The following is a 24,932-nucleotide window of genomic DNA, read 5'->3' as shown; positions in this document are numbered from 1 at the left end:
GGAAGTGTCAGATGTGTGGTTAGAAGGGTGAATTATTAATGCTTCAACTCTGTTAGACTTTTTCTTTCCTGTAATTGTTACAATGTATTTTAAAACAACTTTTTATTTGTGTGTGTGTGTGCAGCATATCATTGTGGGTGTTCTCAGCATGGCCTGTATCGTCTTGTTGGATACTATGGTGAGCTGCCACTTTGCCTGATTTTTTTTTCTTTTTTTTCTTTTTTCTTTTTTTGAGACAGGGTTCATCTGTGCAGCCCTGGCTGTTCTGGAACTCACTCTGTAGACCAGGCTGGCCTCAAACTCGGAGATCCACCTGCCTCTGCATCCTGAGTGCTGAGATTAATGGTATGTGCCACCACCACCTGGCACTGTGGTGATATTTTATTTGTGCTTTAATAAATAAAACTTATTTGTGGATCAGAGGACAGAGTCAGCCACTAGATTAGACATAGAGGCCAGACAGTGGTGGCACATATGCCTTTAATTCTATCACTCGGGAGTCATCTGGATCTGTGAGTTCAAGGCCACACTGGGAACAGAGCCAGGTGTGGTGGCACACACCTTTAATCACAGAACTTGAGATCTCATGTCATTGCTTGGGAAGGTATATAAGGCGGAAGTAGGAGCTTTTTTAGCAGCAGCAGTTCAGCTGAGATTCATTCGGGTGAAGACTCAGAGGCTTTCAGTCTGAGGAAACAAGATTAGCTGAGGAGTTGGCAAGGTGAGGTTGGTTGTGGCTTGTTCTGTCTCTCTGATCTTTCAGAATTTATCCCAGTACCTGGCTCCAGGGTTTTATTAATAAGACCTTTTAAGATTCATGTTAAATGGCACTTTGCCAGATTTTCAAGCTTTCCCTTGCACAGAATCAAATGCTTTGAGGGAATTAACCTGAAGGATGGTATTTGATAACATACTTGAGTTTGCTTGATGCTTTTAAAATCAGTGATATCAGTTGTTTATGTTTTTTTAAATTAATTTTTGTGAAAGCCTTGTTGACTGGTTCCATTATTATTTCTGTCACCTTTCCCTTATTCTTCAGACAGGGTCTTACTATGCAGCTCATGCTGGCCTGGGACTTGCTATTTAGCCTAGGCTGGACTCATGATTTTTCTTCCTTAGTTTCCTTACTTCTGGAATTACCAGTGTGAATCACCTGGCCTGGCTCTGCCACGTCTTTGTTGGTCATTTTACAATATTAAATTTCTTTCCTGGCATTTAGAAACACTACTAATTTGTTTTGTGCTAGTTAATTTTATTCTTTATCCTTCTTTTATTAATATCATCTTTGAATCACATGAAGAACTATTTATTAATAACATTCACACCTATGTATGTAGACCCAAATACTTCCCTGTATCCAGTAATTTATCAATTTTATGGAAACCTCTCCCTCATTGCCTCCAAAGCAGTCAGTGAGATAAGATTTCACACTTTAATTTCATACTTATTGAAATTTCCTTTCCTCTTATCACTTTTGCCCTATTGAATTATACTACCATATGTCCAGGACAGCAAGGGCCCTATTTATTTCTTTTTCTCTGAATATGAATTTAGTATACTAATAATTTACTCTCTTAATCTTCCTTCAATCTCATTTCATTTTGTATCCCCTGGTGTGACTCCTTTAGGTTCTTGCCTTCTTCATGTTTTTTGTTGTGCTGCAATCATAGTTAACCCGTTTGCCATGGTTTGAGTGTTTGTCCTCCCCCAAACTCACATTTAAACTTATTTGCCATTGTACAATATTAAGATGGCTAGTTTGGAACTGGTTATGTAGATCAACTTGGCTTTGAATTCAGAGACCTACCTTTTTCTACCTCCTGAGCAGTGGGATTAAAGGCCTGTGCCCTTATGCCTGGCAAAATGTCATACTTTGAAGAATGAGATTAATGCTGTTATAAAAGAGCTAGGTTAACTTCATTTGCTTCTTTGTACCCTGATGTTGGCACTCTGATCTTGGACTTCCTAATTTCCAAGCTAGATTAAGGTATTCTGTTATGGAAACCTTCAAGGGATGAAGACAAAATTGATATTAGAAAAATAGGGAGTCAGTTGTTATAACAAAAATGCCAAATTCTAGAGATGGCCTTGGAGTTGTGTAATAGAGGCTGGAAGAAATTGGATGCATAGGCTATGAAATCTCAAATTTACCATGAATAAAGTATTCAGAGGACAATTCTGGTGATAGCTTCAGAAGAAAAGACTTACAAGGCACGTCTAAATTCTTAGAGATTACTTAAACTCCAGAGGACTGAAACAACAGCATAATCCAGTAAGACTGAATGTATACACAACATTCCACCCTAGAACAAGATACATATTCTTTTATAGGGCACATGAACATTTTCCATATGCTAAGCATCAGGTAATATCAATAAATCTTAAAGACTAAAGTAAAAAAGGTTTCCTTCTTTGATCATAATGGATTGAAATTAGAAATAACAAAAGGAAAATTAGAATAGTCACAAATGTGTAAATTCAAGAACATTTGTTTTTTAAATTTAAATCATTTAAATTTTTGTTAAAATATTCAAATGTTCATACCATTAGCCCACACATACACATACACAGACTCACAGACACACACAGACACACACACACAGACACACACACACACACACACACACACACACACACACATCCTGATATATATGTTTGAACAAAATCATATTATAATTATAATATGTTAATATCTGTACAATAAGAAGACGTCTTTCTTCTGCTTTTTTCTCCTTCCTTTCTCTCTTTCATCTTTCTGTCCTCTAAGGCTATAGCATGTGCAGAGCATAGTGTTTGACTTCTAAATAACTCATGGGAAATGGTTGAGTCCACCAGGAATGAGGGGAGGGAAAACATATTAAACTGGAATAATGTTTATTTTGAGAAATTAAGTAGCTTCAGTGCAGAGTCTTTTAGAGTAGCTGCCCAAACCAAATGCCATTCACTGCTTTTCAGAGTGTACACATTATTGAGAGAAATTCTTCAGTTAATCAGATGACAGCTTATCTGTTTGCATAGCCTCGAGCATCCTATGTCTGCCTAGGTTTGCAACTCAGGATTAGCAAAAAATATCTCCAAAAAGATTTCTCTTGTAAAATTTCTCATTGAAAACTCTCTGAAAATAACTGTAAAAGACATGACTTTCCTTCAGGGTGATGATGAAGGACAAAGAGTATCAATACAACTGCTGTCCCAGTGCAAGGACACACCCCATGGACAAGGATGCAGTGCCCATGAATCCAGCTGCTCCTCATCACAATGGGAGATTTATAGCAGTGAAAATAGAACAACTTCCTCATCCTGTACCATTAACCATCACAGTGAAGAACATTTGTTTTAAAGACAGGATGTCATTATATAACCTGTGATGGGTATTTTTGGCTGTCAACTTGACCACATCTGGAATTAACTAAAACCCAAGCAACTGGGTACACCTGTCAAGGATTTTTTTTTTTACTAATCATTTGAAGTAGGAAGACCTACTTCATTTTTTGTTGTTATTTTTATTTTTGTTTTTGAGACAGGATTTCTCCTGAGTGCTGGGATTAAAGGTGTGTGTCACCATGCCAGGCAGGAAGACCCATTTTTAATTTGGATCTTTTGAGGTGGGAAGATGTACCCTTAATACAGCTCTTTTGAGGTGGGAAGATCCACCTTTGATCAGGGCCACACCTTCTGCCTGAAGCCTATGTAAAGGATATGGTAGAAGGAAGCTTGCTCTTTGCCTGCTTGCTCTTGCTCTAGTTAGCAAGTCCATTCCTTCACTGGCATTAGAGTCTACTTCTTTGGGATTCAGTGTATGCTGAATCATCTAGCTGATGATTCAACTAGCTGAGACATCCAACTTTGTGGACTGAACTGCTGGTTTCTTGGACATTCTGGTAGACAACTATTGTTGGGCTAGCTGGACTACAACCTGTAAGCCATTCTAATAAACCCCACATACATTTTTTTTTTCATAAATTCTGTTACTTAGAGAACCCTTCCCCGACTAACACATAATCTAAGCCATCCTTGTAAGGTCTCAGATTCAGGGTTCAAGAGGGACAGTAGGTCAGACTGTCCTTTTGATTAAAAGAGTTATTAGAGACATTATGATATGGGGAAATGGGATATTTTTGAGTTTGACAGAATTCAGAAACAGAACTCTCGAGTCAGATGGGATTAGCTGGGGAGGGGATGTTAGGGTCCTGGAAAACTTGATAGTCATCAAAGCCACCCTGAGACATACTTTTGGATTCTTGTCTCATGAATTCAAATACAAATTATGAACAACAAAGGGTAGGTTTTAGGGAGAAGTTATAGACTCTGAGGTCAGAGCTTGAGAACTAGAGGAGGGGGTGGAGCAAAAAAGGGCCCTTGGTTAGTAGGTTGGCTTGTTGGAAAGACTATAAGGACCTGAGTTCAAATGTCCAGCACCCATGTGAAAAGCTGGGCTTGGGATACAACCTCTCTGTCCAGCCAGATCCTGCACATTCTTCTCCAGGGTCTAGCAGGCTGAGTTCTTCTATTCTTTCTCTCCATGCACTCCCCACCCTCGATATAACCTGGGTCTCATATTCTGTGCCCTGGTCTATTCTGGCTACCACTTCCAGTGCCACAACTGACCTCTAGGCTTTTACCAGGCCCCACTCTGCCTGCCTCTGACCCACAGATCCCCTTACTCCACATTCCAAACTCTCTACCTAATCAGATGTTGCACATTCTTCTCCAGGGTTTTGTTATGTAAATCTAATGATCCTCCCCTCCACACACCCTCCTCAACCCCCAGATCAACTTTTTTAAAATCCAGGCTTGTACCTGGATACACATACTGTATACAACTCAGTTTCCTGTGCCCACTGGACCTCATTCCACCAAAGCCTATTCATCCTTTAGGCCCAACCTGACCTGCACGTCCTCTGTTCTTCCCCAATCTGCTTTGTCCATATAGGACAAAGAACTAGTAAAAGAAATCCACATGCCCAAATCTTCTCACAAAAATACAAACAGTATGAAAGGTGAAGGCAGTATCTCCCCCTCCAACCTCTACCACTCCTGTAGAAAATTTTGCCAATGAGAATGAACTAGATGAACCCCAGGACATAGATTTTTAAAAGAACAATTATAAACATCATCATATTTCACTGAATTTAAAGAATACATAAAGAAGTAGCCCAATGAACTTAAAGAGAAAGAATATAAAGAGAATAAACACTTGAGTGATACCCAGGAAAACACAAACATAGGCTGATGGGAATGACAAAGACAATCCAGAATTTGAAAATGAAATTCAATGAAGTGGTAGAAATATTGAAGAAGAGTAAAGATGGAATTGGAAAACCTCATAACACAACCAGAAAACTAAAGTGAAAGACTTACAAATAGAATCAATCAATCAGAAGGCTGAATATCAAAACTTGAAGATGAAGTAGAGGATCTGGATATAATAAGCAAAGAATATGAAAAATAAAAAAAATCCCACAGGAAAGGAACATATAGGAAATGTGGGACACCATTAAAAGACCAAACCTTCAAATTATAGGCATAGATGAAGAAGAATCCCAGGTCAATGGCATAGGTCAGGTTTTCAACAATGTCATAAAAGAAAACTTCCAAAAACTAAGGAAATACATACTCATACAAATTCAAGAAGCACAATGAATACCAAATAGACAAGATCAAAAAAGAAAATTCCCATAGCATATCATAGTTAAAACACTACATATTCAGAACAAAGGCAATGTGTTGAAAGCTGCAAGAGAAAAAGCACAATTCACATATAAAGGAAAACCCATCAGAATAACAGCTTACATCTCAGTGGAAATTTCAAAAGCCAGAAGAGCCTGGAGCAATGTATTCCAAGTCCTAAATGGAATAAGACCATAATGGCCAAACTAGACTAATATATCAAGCAAAACTCCCTGCCATAATTGAATAAAAAATTAAAACTTTCCATGATCTAAGCACCCTAAAAAACTATACCCAATAGTCCAAACTTAAAGAAAGTATAGGGAGCAATATTTCAGGCTGAAGAAAGGAATAGACATAGTTAAGAGGGTGTAAAAAGAAATATGAAGACATAATTACTAAAACATAAAGTACCATTGGGAACACAACATCACTAGAAATGGCAACACAATGACTGCAATCAACATACAGACATTTCAATAGTAACTTTAAATATTAATAATCTTGATTCTCCAATCAAAGGACAGTCTGGCTGAATGGATCAAGAAACAAAATCCATCTATCTTTTGTCTATAAAAACACATTTTAATTTTAATAATAGGTATGACATTAGAGCAAAAGAATGAACAAAAGTACTCCATCAAATGGGACCAGCAAGCAGGCATCACTATCCTAGTATCTGACAAAATACACTTCAAATTAAAACTTCTCATATTAGGTAAAGAAAGACACTTCATTCTATTCAAGGGAACATTAACCAAGCTGATATTACTATCCTAAACATATGTTCACCAAACTCTGGTACACCCAGGTTCATAAAATATGTTCTACTGTATGTAAAGGCACAGATAATATCATCCTATTAGTAACTGGATTTTTTTTTTTAGTAACTGGATTTTAATACCCAACTTTCTCCAACAGACAGCTCATCTGGACAAAAAAATTAAGAAAAAACATCAAAAACATTATAATTGAATGACATAATACATTAAATGGACTTCACAGATATTCACAGAACATTATACCCCCAAACCAAAGAGTACACATTCAGCAGCACATAGAATCTTCTCTAAAATAGACAACATTCTGGATCACAAAACAAATCTTCACAAGTACAGAAAGATTGAAATAATTTCTTGTATCCTATCTGATCACAAAGCCATAAAACTTAAAATTGACAACAAACAAATCTCTAATAAATACACAAATTCATAGAGATTAAACAACTCATTACTGAATAATGGATGTGTCAAAGAACAAATCAAGAAAAATAAAAAATTTTCTGGAACTAAATGGAAATGAAAAGAACACAACAAAACTTCTGGGATACATCAAGAGCAGTTCTATGAGGGAAATTTATAGCTCTAAATGCCTTTGCTAAAAAGCCAGAAGAGTACAAATAAACAATGATGAACTAAAAAATTCTGAAAAACAAGAACAAAGCAAATCCAAACCCATTTGACAGTAATAAACAATACAAATTAGAGCTGAAATAGATGAAGCAGAAACAAAGAAACAATACAAAGAATCCATAAATCTAATAGTTGAGAAGACAAGATTGACAGATCACTGATCCAACTAACTAGAAGAAAGAGAGAGGATACAAATTAATAGAACCAGAAATGAACAGGGAAATATTACAACAGACACAAAAGAAATTCAGAATAAGTGAATTATAATTAAAATTTGGACTTCATTAAGCTTGAAAACCTAAAAGAAATGGTTGACTTTCTATTCTATATTCAGTCAACCCACCAAAATCACATCAAGAGATGGTCAACAACCTAAGCAGACCCATAACAAATGAGTAGAATAAGATAGCAATTAAAAGCCTTCTAATTAAAGGCCCAGATGGATTCACAGGATAATTTTACCAGATGTTCATAGAAGATCTATAGTCAATTCTTCTAAACTATTAACCCCCCCCCAAATAAAGAGAAGGCATATTCTCAAAGTCCTCCTGTGAAGCCAGTATCACAATGACAACAATAAAAAAAAATCAGCTACAGGCTAATATACCTGATGAACACAGATTAAAAATGTTCTATAAAATATTTGTAAATTGAATACAGATATGTTAAAAAGATTACCCACCATGACCATGTTGACTTTATTCCCAAGATGCAGAAATGACTTAACATTCACAAGTAAATAAATGTAACAAACCATATGAAAGGAATTAAAGACAAAAATCACACGATCATCTCAATTGATGTAGAAAAAGCCTTTGACAAAATCCAATATGCCTCCACAGAAAGATGAGGACTAGGAGAAATATCCTTCAATCAGTGTGATAAAAGGCATGGATGTGAAACCCACAGCCAACATCATCCTAAATGGAGAAAAACTTGAAGAAATTCCATTGAAGTCAGGAATGAGACAGAGTTGTGAATTGCCCTCCCTCTTTTCCAATATTGTGCTTAAAGCATTAGCTGGAGCTATAAGGCAAAAGAAGGAAATTAAAAGGACATAAATAGGAAAAGAACAAGTCAAATTATCCCTAGTTACAGTTGACATGAGATTCCCAAAATTCTACCAGAAAACTAGAGACAATAAAAAATTCAACAGTGTGGCAGGATACAGAATCAACTTGTACAATTCAACAGCTTCTTTATACACCAACAACAAACACATAGAGAAAGAGATCATAGACACATTTCCATTCATAATAGCCTCAAAGAAAATAAAATATCTAGAAACAAACCTAGGGAGCCTGCATGGGACTGACCTAGGCATGAGGGTGATAGTTGTGTAGCTTGGTCTGTTGTGGAGCCTCTAGCAGTGGGATCAGGACCTATTCCTGGCACATGAGCTGGCTTTTTGGAACCTATATTCCATGCTGGGATCTCTCACCTAGCTTTCATGCAGGGGGAAGAGCTTGGTCCCACCACAACTTGATATGCTATGCTTTGTTGACTCCCATGGGAGGCCTGCCCCTTTCTGAATGGAGGACAAGTGGATGGCAGTGGTAGGTAGATGGGAGGTGAGGGGAGGGAAAGGGAAGAGAGGAGGGAGGGAAAATTGTGGTTGGTATCTAAAATAAATGAAAAATGTAATAAAAAATACCTGTAACACACATGTCAGTATATAAATATACATATATAGTTTAAAAAAAATTCCCATCTAGGCTGACAATGCTTCTCCAAGCTATAGACAATCTAATGAAAACCCCAACAAAAGACATGAGGAGCTGAGAAGCCCTCTTCAGGTCAGGGTTGTCCAAGAGCCTCCTAAAGCATTGTGGGTTATTTCTATACCCTTGGTTACTCTCCACACACTTAAAGGTAGAAGATAACTCCCTATTACTGAAGATACTATATACTTCAGACACAAGGCATAGAGGACCTGAGCTGGATCTGACCTGAAAGATTCCTCCCTGAGAATTAGCCTTAATGTTAGCAGAAGGAACTATGCAACCTTCTAAAGGATAGAAGCAACCAACAGTCCTACCTAGTTATGATGCCTATGGACCACCACAACCAGCATGACATAAAGGCTGCAGTTGTGTGACAAATACCTTATCAATAACCAATAGCTCTCTAATTGAACTTAAGAACTGCTCAACAAGAGGGACATCATGCCTGGTACTGGAAATCTAAAGCTCTCCACTGTTGGTGGGAATGCAAACTTATATAGCCACTTTTGAAATTAGTATGGTGGTTTCTCAGAAAATTGGGAATCTTCCTCAGTCTACCTCAAGACCCACCTATACCACCTTTGGGCATATACCCAAGGAATGCTCAATCATACCACAAGGACACATGCTCAATTATGTTCATAGCAGCATTATTTATAATAGCCAGAACCTGGAAACAACCTAGATGCCCCTCAATTGAAGAATGGATACAGAAAATGTGCCACATATACACAATGGAATACTACTCAGCAGAGAAAGAATGACAGCATGAAATGTGCAGGCAAATGGATAGAACTAGAAAATATGATCCTGAGTGAGGTAACCCAGACTCAGAAGGACAAACATGGTATGTACTCACTCATAAATGGATACTAGATGTAAAGCAAAGGATAACCAGACTACAATCCACAGCTCCAGAGAAACTAGCTAACAAGGAGAACCTAAAGATGAACACATGCTCACCCTGGGAAGGGGAAATAGATGAGATCTCCAGGAGTAATCTGGGGATGAGGAGAGCAATGGAGGGTAGGGGATGGGGGATGAGAACATAGGGAACGGTGTGGTCGAGCTGGAACAGTCATGAAGTGGGAGAATAATGAAAGAGATACCATGATAGAGGGAAACTTCATGGGGATAGGAAGAAACTAGGTGCTAGGGAACTTCCTAGGAATCCACAAGGATGACCCCAGCTTAGACTACTAGCAATAGTGGAGAGGGTACCTAAACTGGCTTACCCCAGTAATCAGATGGGTGAATACCCTAACTGTCATCATAGAGCCTTTCCCCAGTAACTGATGGAAGCAGATGCAGTGATCCACAGTCAAACACCAGGCTGAGCTCTAGGAGTCCAGTTGAAGTAAGAGAAGAGGGATTCTGTGAGCAAGGGACATCAAGATCATGATGGGGAAACCTACAGAGACAACCAAACCAAACTAGTGGGAACTCATGAAATTTAGACCAACATCTGTGGAGCCTCCACAGGACTGGACTAGGCTCTCTGCATGGTGAGACAATTGTGTATCCTGATCTGCTTAGGGGGCCCCCTGGCAGTAGGATCAGAATCCAATCCTGGTTCATGAGCAGGCTTCTTGGAGCCCACTACCTATGATGGGATGCCTTGTGCAGCCTTGAGGGAGGGGGAGGGGCTTGGACTTGCCTCTACTGGATATGCCTCACCATGGGAGGCCTTGTCTTCTTGTGGGGAAGAGTAAGGGGTAGGTTAGAAGGGGGAAGCTGAGGGGGCGGGCAGGAGGAGGGAAGAGGGGGATCTTTGATTGGTGTGTAAAATGAATGGAAAAATTTTCTTAATAAAAATTGTAGAAAAGTAAAAAACAAAAACAAAAACAAAACAAAACAAAAAACCTTAAAGCCTATTGCTTCCCATGGACCTATTAATAGCTGTATTCTGGAGCTCACTTTGGTCTGTTGTATATGTATAATGGATATGATGTAGAATTAGGTGCTAATGTGCATACTTTACCAACTTTACAATGGAGTTGGGAACTTGATATCGGCAACAGAAGAAGAATGTCCTTTTATAATGGAAATAGCCAAATGTTACAAGCCTGGAATTTCCTTTGTTTAAAGTTGATTGTTAAACATTTACACCATTGACTTAAATTCTTCATAGTTTTTTTTTTTTTGGTTCTTCCTTAATTCTGGCTGTGTTTTTTTTTTTTTTTTTTTTTTTTTTTTTTTTTTTTTTTTTTTTTTTTTTTTTTTTTTTTTTTTTTTTTTTTTTTTTCTGGCTGTGATCCCCTACTCAGTAGCAAATCGCCATATGAAACAGAACAGACTATAAACTATAGAAATAAAATAAAATAAACTTAAAATATATCTTATCAGAGAATAGCCTTTCCTTTGTCAGCCTTTGATGTGCAGTGTAAACAAGGCCCTGCCAACCAGATCTTCCTCCCAGTTGTCTAAACTGTACAATCAACCTTTGTTATATGGCTCTAAAATCTCAGGGAGAGACACTTATGGCAGCTGCTTCTTCCTTTGTGCAAGCATTTGTGTTTTTAACCTGCAAAATTAAGTATTTTAACAGGGCCACAGGAAGTCATGCCTGAAGGTGAGTTTTAAAGAGAAAGTTTCTGTTGAGTTTCAAACCCAGGACTGAAAGGAACAAGCAGATGCCTTAACAGGCTTCTCAGTCTTCTCTCAGAGATCAGGCCTCAATTTCAGTTTCCTGAGACTTGATCAAGCAGTTTCTGGGAGGGCCATGAGTAAAAGACAATGAATTACTGATGCCCCTGCCAGCAGGGATAGAGAGATAGAACGCACCAAGCCTTGGCCATTGAGCCAGCCCCCATAGTCAGTACTTGCTAGGCCAGCCAGCCTCCACAGCATCTCAAAGACAAAGCCTGGGACTTGTCTAGATCTGCCCCCAAAGTGGATAACTGTAACCTCCAACTAACTCTAGCCAATTAAAAGTAACTAACATGATTGCCACTCGAATAAACCAGTCTTGAGTCTGTTCCTGTATAGTCTGAAGACCTCAAGACCCCCCTTGCTTTATCTATCCCCCATAAAAACCCTGCTCCATTGCTACTGGGGTCTCTCCTGCTCTACTGCTGTGTCAGATTGACAGAGAGGCCTGGGTTTAACTCACAACAGTAAAAAGATATTTGCATTGGGTTTGGTCTTTTGGTGGTCTTTGGGGACTCTGAGTACAACAAGGACAAACAGGTATCTATTTAACATATCAAAGCAGACCTGACTTCCAGGTTCTCCCAGCATCCCTAGGTCTCTACCTGTTACAAGGTATAGCTACTGTACTCAACCCTCTACCCTGAACTCTTCAGCCCAGGGGTTAGGCTACCCTTCATCCAGAGGCTCTTCCCTATATTCCAGATATTTTGATTACCACCCGTTTTTGCACCTTTGGCCTCCTGGTTGCTGCATCTGGTTGCCCTCTCCCCCACCCTCCTGACATAGCACATCTCAGACTGGTCATGTCTACTCTGAATTCCCCCAGATGTCTCTGCCTTTACCTATGCTCTCCCACATATCTATAATAAACTTTCTCCTACACCATATCTAGGAGTAGTCATGTCTTTTCCTTTTTTTTTTTCATTCAGTTTATTCCCTACATATCCTTCAAAGAATATATCAAAGACAATGAACTTTTCTAAGCACAAGTCTCTTCCATCCATCAACCCAACAACCCCCTGCTCCTTGCAGACACTAACAAATGCATTTCTTTAAGACAAATAGTTTGTCTCATTTTTCTAAGCCTAGACTTTCAAAACACCACAATATTCTGTCTCCTGGTTGGTTTTCTTAAATGCTTCAGATAAAGTAGAGGCAGTGGGTAGTTAGACCTCTAGGGCTTAGTAAAGAGTTGACATATACTTAGTGGGTTGGTATATCTGACTGACTCTCTATATATATATCTAATCTTTAAAGTTTGATAAGGAGATGCAATATGGTGTACTATCTAACTTTATCTATAAAACTCTGTAAGGAAATAAAGATAAGGAGATGTAATATGCTCAGAGATCTTCCAGATGCCCAGGGAGGAAAATTAACCCCCTGAGCACTGGGGCTATGTCACACTGGAAAAATAGCAACATAGTACAGAAATGTTTACAATGTCTACTACAGAAAGGTGAACTTGGGAAAAGGAGTATCCCAGATTTTTAAGCGGGGAGCTCAGAATAATGTGTATCATAGATTTTGTCTGAATCCTTTATCTTTTAAGTAAGTAAAAGGACAGTAAAAGGGAGTTCTGTTCTTGCCAGAGGCCAGAAATGCTGGAAATATTTAGAGGTACTGGTTCAACTCTTGTTTTCTATTTGCTAGTCAGGACCATGCTGTTTTGTAAAGCTACTTCCATTTTGGTTGAATGGTGATAATTCACATAACTTCAGTAATTTGGTTTCCAGGACTAAGGTAAACTAGTGTTTCCCTAGATTCTTGCCTTCCCTGCCTCATGCTCCCCAAATCATGGCCATTTAGGATGGATGTTTATGGAACATCTAACAATTTTTTTTTGGTTTTTCAAGACAGAGTTTCTCTGTGTAGCTTTGCACCTTTCCTGGAACTCACTCTGTAGCCCAGGCTGGCCTCGAACTCACAGAGATCCATCTGTCTCTGCTTACCGAGCACTGGGATTAAAGGTGTGTGCCACCACTGCCCAGCGTATCTAACAATCTTTAACTACTTACTGGTTACCCCTAGCAATGGCCAAACTGTGCCCAAATTGGAATTTTTTAACCTCTTTCCTGCCCTCCTTCTGTCCTTTAATTATCCCAGCTTGTAAGCAGATGACAGGCCCTGATTTTTATGGGAACCCTCTCTGTAGTTTTTTTCTGCCAAATAAAGGCTGACATTGTGGGCAAGTCACTTCTCTTGTCTGTCTTTCCTTCTCATTGAATTTTCATTGTCTTTCTTTTCCTTTTTTTATAGCAACATTAGTGAGCATAGCAGCTATACATGAAGGTAGGACCAAAATTTTAGTCCAAGGACACCACATGGATGGGCTAACAGCACTGACCAACTCATCTCTTCTACTCAGTTTCTGCCATTACGGTTTATAGAAATCTCCTAAGCTAGCAGCCCACTGGCAATACTCTCTTGCTATATAGGAGCTCTGCCTTTTTCTTTGCTGTTAAACTCTCATTCATGAACTGGAAAAAAAAGAATTTTAGAACTTTTCTAAAATCTTATCCTCATGTTGTCTGAGACATTCATTCTTTAAGGTTACAGTATACATGACATAGAAGCCACTAGCCTAGGTGGCTTTGGTGCCATTGATGTAGCAACACAAAAACACGATACTCACCTTGAATAGGGTAAGAATTTATTCTGGAGCCAAATATTGAGAGACAAGGAGTTAGACAGACTCCCTGGTAGGCAGCTAGATATGGAGAGGTAATAAAGGTGATAAATTTTCAAGATGGCTAACTTCTTTCTCATCCTGTTGACTTGAATCAAAACCCTGGCAGCTTAAAACAAAGGCCTTTTGTCTCCCAGCAGCAGACCTCCTGCTGGTGGATTGGCTCAACAAGTCAAGGCTGGATCAGGACATGTCACATTACAGTTCTGGTCCAATCAACTGTCCTATCTTTCTTCAAACTGACCAACTCTAGGAGAGGAAGACTGTTTAGAGGCTTTAAAAAACTTTAGCCCTCAAGAACAGACTGGAATTTTTGTCTTTCTGAGTTGTGTGTTTCCCCCATCCTATAGGCTGTGTGCATGCATTTCCTCATTCACAGTAAATACCTTTCTCCAACTGCTGATTCTGTCTGCTATTTGAAATTTCTCTTCTGCTATCTGTTGTGCTCAAGATTTTTCCTGCCTTTTAATTCTTTAACGGCAGAGAGAATGAACATGATCAACACAACCCTAGTACTGCCCTCCTCCACTAATATGAGTGATTATGGCTTGGGAACATAGCTTCAGGAACAAATTCATGAAGTTTTTATAACAACATAACAAAGTCATAGAGAAATTTTTCAAATACATTGGTGGAAACATTAAATAGGCAATGAAAGCAAAATGTAGAAATCTCATCTATAGGCCTCAATGCTAACTGGTAACTCAGCCCTTTGGTAGAAGCTAGGTTTATGTTAACACATTCCAAAAGGCTTTCATCTGTTAGCCACAGGATGTTGGGTCTGAGCAGAGGTGGGAAAGGCTATTTAGGGGGCTAAAGATAGCCCAAAGTAAGTTGTAATTAGGCTGTGAACCTGAAACATTCCAAACTCGCCACAATTGTTGAAACAGTAATCAATCACCCTTCCGACCTCCAACCACTTTCTTCTGTATCAGTTTGACCATAAGTTAAAACATCAAAAGTTTTGTGTTCAGATTGCCTAGAATGTATGAGGGCATTCTAAAGAAATGCTTCCTTACTTTGGCTATCTGGACTGTTGAAGCAGGGCACCCCAAGGAATTGGAATTTCCCCCTGACCACCTTGCTGGACAGACTGGAGTCTAAACAATTATGGATCAATGATGAGGACTATACCTTGACCAGGATAGCTAAAGCAGGATAATCATGAGTTTGTAGCCTGGGTTTCACTTTTGTTAGCTTTTCCAAAAGTAACTAAAGCTAAGTGGTTGCAGAAAGTGATTCTGGGACAGGACAAGACAGTGCTGAGGTTCCTTTGTCTTATATTCTTGATGAGGCCATTTCAGTTTTAACTAGAATTTGATCTCCTTAATGGAGAATCCCATGGATAATTATCTACCTCTATTCTAGGACCTGAGGCCAAGATACCCCAGCCAACTTATCTTAGCTTCTGTTAAACTGCCTGCTTGTGCAACCCTCACCCACCAAGCTGGCTGGAATAAAGACTTTCAATTGGCTATAAATCGTGTACGAGTGGTCATCTCTTGTGGGATCCCTGTAACAGTTCTTATGAATGGTTACCTAACACTGCATGTCTTTTGCTTGTATTATGTTTTTGAGATTTATTTTAGGCACAGACATATTTTTAGGAATTGTTTTTAGGGAATTTTTTAGGAAAATTCCCTCATTACACAGAGAAACAAATGGGCAGATGCATGTGCTATACAGGCACCACTCCAGGGGGGAACAGAGTATTCTTATCCCCAAAGTAAATGCAATTATATCTCACACACCAAAAACAAAAGGGGTTCCTTGTGAGGATATAGACTAAAATGGACTGTTGAACTCAAGGGAAACATGAGTCTCTTGTCCCAAACAAAACAATAAAATAATTATTAAGTGATATCATAACTTAGTCTAAAAATAGCTACTGTCATTACTATGCCTTCAGAAAAAGGGATTAAAGTGTATGCTTTATTGTTTTGACATCTCAAATCATGACTCCATTTTTTTTCATATTTCTATCAAATGAAGATTTTCAGATCTCTAAGTTTAAACTCTCTCATATCTTCCTTAGATCAGGCAGATAGATTTATTGATTCCTTATAGGCAGGATGAACATTCAGCCTGAACAAGCTTTAGAAAATGGATCTTTGACCATTGCCAATTCCTAAAATTAAAGGATCAAAGTCTCAGAAGGGGAACTAAAAGCTAGAGAAAAAGACAAGAAAAATTAATGGGGTATGAGAAAAAAAAAGAAGTATTTTACCTTGGAATCTAGTTTGACTTTTCTGATGACTTGAGTATCAAAAAACTTCAATACAACCGAAAAAGCCAAAATTAACTAACTATACAATCTGTTTTTCTGAAGATATCTCCAACTGGATAAAAACATTGACAAATGAACTATATTTACTTAGGACCAGAATGTTTGTAATTTTGAGCTTGTCAGACTATCACTTCTCCTCTCCAAATCTGGAATGTACCTCATAAAAATACAGTTTCATTCACAAAACTGAAAGAAAATTCTTTAAGATGAAAATAAGTAAACCAGCTTAATTATATGTTTAACTTTAAAATTTTTCTTAAAAGGTAAGCTTAGCTTAATCTTAAATATTGATATAAGTGATATCCTTTGAGGAAGGTAACTTAGCTGCAGGATGGTATATATGGCTGTTGTAAAGACACCTAAGAGTGATATTCTCTTGGGAATCTGACATCCTTGTCTGGGGGAGGGGTATGTTACTGTCCTTTCTTTATGTCTCTATGTCTAAATATTTAATAAGCTCATTTTGTTTTACTCTGGCTCATCCTGAAGTCTTTTGTGCAGTGTAGTTAAGGATCCAGTTTTACCTGAGTAGAAAGTTCCTGAGGTTAAAGGGAACTCATCAGGATGATGGTGGCTGTCTTCACATGCTGCCCTGTGATATTACTCCTGACATTCCCAGTTTTTGCTAAAACTGTAAATAAACTCATTTTCAACTTATACATATATTATTTCATTTTCCCTTAATGCAGGTTACTTTCATATCCAGAGCCAACCTTTTGGATAAGGACTACAAAGTATACTCTTTTTTAAAATGCCATACTCCTGCCATTTTCCTTTCTCTTCATGGTGTTTGTTGACCTTGTATATTGGCTGGTTACTTTCATGTCTTCTCTGCTTAAGGCTCTATATTCCTATCTCAATGTAAGTTTCTCTTTGTGATATCTTCCATGGACCACACTGGTCAAATGATTAGCTCTCTTCTGTGATAGCAACAATAGTCCCTGCTATTCACCTAATATGTAATAGCAATGTTATAACTCATTTGAATTCTTTGTTCATGGAAAACAACTATAGTTTAAAAAATCTATTCATTCTTCTGTGCTTTGATAAAGTCTCATATGACTTAGCTGTAACTCATGCCCCACTTTATTACTAGCAACAGGCCAGTCACAGTCCCCATTCTTTGCCTCATAGATTAGCTGAACTATTTATCCTTCAAGATCAATGGAAACAAACTGCTTGTTAACTTGACCAAACACTGGTTAAGTTTCTTCCTCTAGGATCCTGAAGTTTGACTTATTACCCTCTGAAATAGTGTAGAAGGCCCCCTTAAGGATCCCTCGAATCTGCTGGCTTTGGGAAAAACATTCCCAGATGATCCCACTGCTCCTTATCAGGCATTTTCTAGCTGTGTTGAGCCTTCCCCTAGGGAAAAAATTCCTATTCTTCATAGCCTTTGAGATGTTTTAAACCTTTATGGTTGTATTGTTCTGTCTATTCCAGCAATCCTCTTCCCCTTCTAATACTTCTTTCAAATAAAATGACTTATTCTGGATTTGTTTTCATTTGATATGCCAAATTACCAAAAAAATTTATCCTTTTTATTCTCCTGATTTGCACTTTTTTTTTTTTTTTTTTTTTTTTTTTTTTTGAGATAGGGTCTTACCATGTAACTTTGGCTGTCCTGGAACTCAGTCTGTAGGCCAGTCTGGTCTCAAACTCACAGAAATCCACCTGCCTCTGCTTCTCAAGTGCTGAGATTAAAGGCCTGTGCCCTGATACCTAGCTTTTTTTTTTTTTTTTTTTTTTTTTTTTTTTAAAGTCACTGATTATGCTAACTTCATCTTTGTGTTTTTAGCATGTCTTAATCTCTGTGTGCCTCTGACTGTTCTCTCTGATCATTTTAGTCAGCTTCTTTTTCTATGTTAGTCTCTAGGTCTGTGGTATCTGTCTACCCCATTTCCCATATTCTTTTCACCTACTTGTCTCCTTGAGGCCAAATTCCTGTAGCATGTTGCTCCAAAGAGACCTGCATGGAGAGTAGGCTCTTTCCCCAAGGCTGATAGTCTGCTAACTCACAGCTTCAGCTGAGGGTTTGACTCTTTGTGTGAGAGGGGACTGAATTTATCCTCAGAGCAGGAAAAAAAAAAAAACCCAAAAAAACTGGTTTACTTTTTATGAAAGGTTTCATTGTTATGTGCTTGTGTTTTATTGTGATTCTTAGGTTTAAAAATTATCAAGAAGTTCAAGTACACACCTTAACAAGTGTCCCATAAACCTAACTGATCTAATTCAAACAACTCAAAGTTCAGGTAATAAAGATATTATAACAGAATTTTAGTCCAACTGGTCCTGGGCTCTCTTTGAGCCATGATGGCAATTCAGAACAATAGCTCTAAAGAAAATGACCTGACAGAATTACACATTTACATTTTTCTAGTTAGCCTGGCAACATAAGTCAGGATAACCCAATCCAGAGATCCATTAAAATGTGAAGATTTGGAACAGTTTGGGTAGCTAAGTCTATTATTTATTGGCCAGTATTCCTGCAACTAGATTGTTCTCTGATCCTGTAAACGTATTCAGTGTGTTTGTTTTCCTGTAAGACTCTTAGTGTGTTTGGATGCAATAGGTAGAGAAGCACCATCATCAGTCACCTTTTCAGTTAAGCTTTCTGTAAGCAGTAAAAATCAGAAGAGAGAGAAGTACAGCATTAATTTGTTCAATACCATACACATACCCCTTATATGAGAAAAAAAGACCTAAAGTTCTGTGATGTTTCACTGAATGTTTTTGTTGAACAAATGTTTTAATTTTCCTTTTAGAGATGGCTTCTATCTGTGAAATCATAGCAGTTCTAATTGGCTATGCTATTAAAACTTTCCCAGTTTACAGTTTTACCTTAAAATTCCACATCATTGCCCTCCACTACTGGCAAAAGTGAACACTCAGATACTTCCTCATGGAAATACTCATAATTTCATATATTTTGAGATTGGGATTAATTTCAGTTGTTAAGCATGATTATGGGATTATCAGGGAAACTTTCAGGGACAGTTCAGAACTCTCAGAATTCAGTAGTGAACTAGTCCAAATGCCAAGCTTCCAACCAGCAAGAAGGCAGAACACAGTATTATCCCAGGTCCTCTGTAGGACCCTAGGGGATGAAAAAGAGGATTATCTAGTGGTGTTCAAAGGGAGGTCGGTTAAATTCTCCCATGTTTGTATAGCTTCCAAACAAGGTCCAGGAAGAAACTTAGCAAAAAAATAGTATTTGTTTATTTTTATTTTATATGTATGTGTGAGTGCTGGCAGGTATGTATGTGTACCATGTACATGCCTGGTGCCTATGGAGTCTAGAAGATGGCATTGGATCCTCTGATACTAGAGTTAGAGGTAGCTGTCGGTATCCTGATGTGTGCTGGAAACCAAACCTTGGTCTTCTGCAAGAGCAGCAAGTACTTTTAATCCATGTTCCATCTCTTCAGTCTCAAGATTTTTGTGGTCCCTTTGTAGCACGCTATTAGGAAATAGAATCACATTTAATGGAAAGAGATATTTCTGGATTTAATTTAGAGACATCATACAAACAATTATACCTATAGAGGTATAATTACAGGATTTCTACAAATACAATATACATTTCCCAAGACTGTCTATGACTAGCTAGAGGCCTGCAGCTTACCACATTTCAAAAACTAAACCAAACCAAACCAAACCCAGAACCCCTCAATCAAAACCCTGCTAATTAAGGATTTTATTTCCTCTCAGAGGGATGATCCTGAGAATTCAACTACTGTGTTTCTGTTCACAGAGTATGTTCTTTATTATAATTTTTATAACACTTCTGGTCTGGAAATTCTTTTACCCCTGTGCCATGAGTTCATCCTTCTTAGCATGGCCTGATTTATTCTATTCAACATGATGATTGGCAGTTTTATCTATATTTTCACAAATAACAGGAGTTCATCTTCTTTTATGCCTTATGTTATTGCATTGTGTATATTTTCTTTATCCACTCATCATTTGATAAACTCCTAGATTAATTTCACTATGGATACTGCTGTAACAAGTTTTGTTACATTCCCATTACATGGGTGTAATTTCCTTTGAATATATATCTAGCAGTGAGACTCCTAGATCACATGGCAGTTCTATTTACATTTTGAAGAACATATGTGGTGGTAATCTAATTGTACTGAAATGTGATTTTGATTGTATGTTAATAAATAAAGTTGTCCGGGGGTCAGAGCTATTAGAGCCATAGCAAGAGTGTGGTGGTGGTGGTGGTGGTGGTGGTGGTGGTGGTGGTGGTGGTGGTGGCACACGCCTTTAATCCCATAGATCTCTGTGTGTTCAGGGATATAGCCAGCATTGGAGACATATGCCTTTAAGACCTAGGGGGCTGTACATTCAGACAGTGACGAGGCCGTCACATGTTTGGGTTTACAACCAATGAGAAGGCAGAACAATAATACTATAAAAAAGGCGTACAGACAGGAAGTAGCTCTCTTTCTCGAAGCTGGGACAGCAGGAGGAAGGGTGAGATTTTAGCTCTGAGCTCTGACCTCTCGGCTTTCTCTTTTACATTGTTTCTGTGTTTCTTATTTAATAAGACGGTTGGTTACATCTACATCTGGCGCCCAACGTGACAAGAATCCATTAAAAACCACTTGGCTTGACGGCAGGTCCGCTTTCCCGCAAGGGCGGCAGGCGGCAGGCAGGCGGCGGCAGGAAGTGGCAGGAAGCAGCCGGAGTCCTAGTCCGAGCTGCCGGCTTCCTAGTCCGAGTGGCAGCTTCTAGCCCGGGTCTAGGTCTGTGAGCAGCTTGCTTAAAGCCGGTGCTACAAACAACTCAGACCTGCCCTGCTGAACAGGGCCCTGCCTGTAAAGCCAACGCACGTGGTCAGAGCTTAAGGAAGCCAGACCCAAGCCTTGACTCGGCACAAGAGGGAACACGTGGCTGGATTTAAGCTTTAGCCGGCTACGCTTTCTTGTGTGTTCTCTCTTCTCTCTCTCTCTCTCTCTCTCTCTCTCTCTCTCTCTCTCTCTCTCTGGATTTACACCTGGGACACTAGGTGGCTGCTTTGAAAATCCCCTCGGATTTCTACTGTTCTACACAGATTTGGTAAGTCATAACATATCAGATGTTTTAAAGGAAACTATCTAAAAGAGAATTTTTTTCCACATTAAAAAACAAATGGGTTTTATGTGTACATTGGAAGAAAATTGGTTTTTGTTTGAAATTTTAGGCAGTCTGATAATGGAACAACTATATAATATTAGTATTGGTGGAATTATGCAGCTTATCACTATACTAATCCACATTTTAATATTTAAAAAGATAATCAATTTAAGTGCCAGGATAACAGCTTTAGAAGAACTTGTTAAACCTGTAAAAATTCAGACAGAAGAAATTAACAGTGAAGTTGTTTCAAGTCAGGATCATAAGGTTGCAGAAAGAAAGCCTGTTTTCACACAGTCACCCTTAATTTATCCTGTAACCGTACAGCAGATGCCTGATCAAATGGCTACACAAAATATTTGGGCTCCAGTTGAAATGTTGGATTTAAAAAGGTTTAAGGAGGCAATAGTATCTTATGGCATGCATTCCCCATATGTAAAGCAAATGTTAAACTCTTGGTCAACATATAATAGGATAGTACCACAGGACTGGCGGGACCTTGCACAGGTGTTCTGGAACCCAGCCAGAGACTTCAATTTCTGACTTGGTTTAAGGAGGAGGCTAAAAACATAGAAAAACAATGGAGGGATAAAGGAATACAAGTTTGCCAGGATCAGCTTATTGGAGAAGGCCAATATGCTTCAGCACAAACACAGTGTTTATATGATGTCCAAACCCTAATTTTATGTCGAACGGCAGCCTTGAATGCATGGGACAGAGTTGAGGAACCAGGAAAAAAATCTGAGTCATTTACAAAGGTGATGCAAGGCCCAAAAGAGTCTTTTACAGATTTTTTACAAAGACTGGCTTCAGCAGTAAAGAGAATGGTCTCGGATTCAGAAGCTGGTAAGGCAATAATTGAATCTTTGGCCTTTGAGAATGCGAATGCAGCATGCAAAAGAATAATCAGGCCATTAAGGGCAAGATCTGCACCTATGGAAGATTGGATTAGAGAAACAATTAATGTTGAAGCTGATGAGCATGATGATACATGGGTAGGAGAAGTAATTTCAAAAGGTTTGAGGAGTGTTAGATGTTTTGGATGTGGAAAGCAAGGACATTTGAAAAGGGACTGTAGACAGGTCATTCCCAGAAACAATGTTTCTTCAAGGAACAATGGCAACAGAATGCCCCTTCCTTCTGGAGTATGCAGAAGGTGTGGTAAGGGAAAACACTGGACCAACGAATGTAGATCAACAAAGGACAGACAGGGTAATCCTTTGCCTCAGTCTTCGGGAAACTCCCAGAGGGGCCTCGCGCAGGCCCCCAGTGCAAATCCAGTTCAAACCTTTCCTGCAGCCATAGAGGAAATGCCTGCTCTGGAGAGCGATTAAATAACCAAATGCCTATTGGAATAAATCATGCTGGTCAGGATGACGAAACAGAGAGAATAGAAAATTCAGGAGAAAACATAAAGAAAATTTTTTGGCAAACTTCTATTAATGAACAAAGACCAAAATTAACGATAAAAATAAATGGTGTTTTGTTGTCTGGTCTGGTAGATACAGGTGCGGACATTACCATAATTGCACCAGAATTTTGGCATCCAACTTGGCCTCTTCAGGAGGTAAACGTTCAACTGTTAGGAATTGGGACATTATCTCAGGTGAAACAGAGTGCAAGATGGCTCGAATGTATAGGTCCAGAAGGACAGAGAGGAAAATTAAAACCATATGTGGCTAACATAACTATGAACCTGTGGGGTCGAGACTTGTTGCAACAATGTAATACTCAGATTAACATCCCTCCAATCTCAGAAACAAATCATAAACTAGCACATGTTACTGAGAGAAATATTAGAAGATATTGTTCTAATGAGTGGTCACCAGCCATCCATATTATACAAGAACAGGGCACAATAACTGATGATCTTCCAAAGACACCAACAGCTCTACCTTTAAAATGGTTAACAGACAAGCCTGTATGGGTCCAGCAATGGCCTTTAACAACAGAGAAACTCCAGGCTTTAGAAGAGCTAGTAGAAGAACAGTTAAATGCTCAGCATATTGAAGAATCAACCAGCCCTTGGAATTCTCCTGTATTTGTTATTAAAAAGAAATCTGGTAAATGGAGAATGGTAACAGACCTTAGAGAAATTAACAAAGTAATTCAGCCAATGGGCTCTCTACAATCTGGGATGCCTTTGCCTACTCTACTACCCAAAGGATGGCCTCTCATAGTTATTGATTTAAAAGACTGTTTCTTTTCAATACCCTTACAAGAAAAAGACAGAGAAAGATTTGCTTTTACAGTCCCTACTTATAATAATTCTCAACCGGTTAAAAGATTTCAATGGAGGGTCCTCCCACAGGGAATGTTGAATAGCCCAACTCTGTGCCAATACTTTGTACAACAGCCATTGGAAGTGATACGTAAAAAATTTCCTAAATCTATAATTTATCATTATATGGACGATATTTTACTAGCTGACTCAAATGCAGATACTTTAGAAATAATGTTTGAAGAAGTAAAGAAAATTTTGCCTTGCTGGGGATTACAAATTGCTCCTGAAAAGATACAAAGAGGAGATTCTATTAATTATTTAGGATATAAAATAGAGCTACAAAAAATTAGACCCCAAAAGGTGCAAATTAGGAGAGATAGACTACAGACTCTTAATGACTTTCAAAGATTATTTGGAGATATTTCTCATCTACGAACTATTGTTGGGGTAAAAAATGACGAACTGACTAATTTGTTCAAAACCTTAGAAGGTGACAAGGACTTAAATAGTCCAAGAGAATTATCACCCGAGGCTGAGAAAGAATTAGCCTTGGTAGAAAAGAAAGTGCATGAAGGACATGTGGATCGTATTGATCCAAAGCTGGATTGCATTTTGGTTATTTTACCTTCTAGGCATTCTCCTACTGGAATATTAATGCAGAGGGAAGATATTATATTGGAATGGATATTTTTACCAAATAAACCAAATAAAAAATTAAAAACTTATGTGGAAAAAATCTCTGACTTGATTTACAAAGGAAAATTGAGACTTCGTCAATTAGCAGGCATAGACCCAGCAGAAATTGTCGTACCATTAACTAAGGAGGACATTGAAAAATTATGGACAGAAAGTGAACCTTGGCAAAGAGCTTGCAGTAATTTTTTGGGAGAAATTAACAGCAAATATCCCAAAAGCAATAGAATTGATCTTATAAAGAGAGCTGAATGGATCTTGCCTCGAATTGTACAGCAAAAACCCATATCTGGAGTTCGTACATTTTATACAGATGCCAACAAAGAAGGAAAGGCAGGTTACAAATCAGAAAATTTAAGTAAAGTGGTTCAAAGTCCGTATAATTCAGTTCAAAAATCAGAATTGTATGCTATTCTGTTGGTATTAATGGATTTTTTAGAACCTCTCAACATAGTAA

The sequence above is a fragment of the Peromyscus leucopus genome, chromosome 1, assembly GCF_004664715.2.
Source record: "Peromyscus leucopus breed LL Stock chromosome 1, UCI_PerLeu_2.1, whole genome shotgun sequence".
Classification (NCBI taxonomy): domain Eukaryota; kingdom Metazoa; phylum Chordata; class Mammalia; order Rodentia; family Cricetidae; genus Peromyscus; species Peromyscus leucopus.
The sequence above is the reverse complement of the archived record's forward strand: the minus strand, read 5'-3'. Positions refer to the sequence as shown.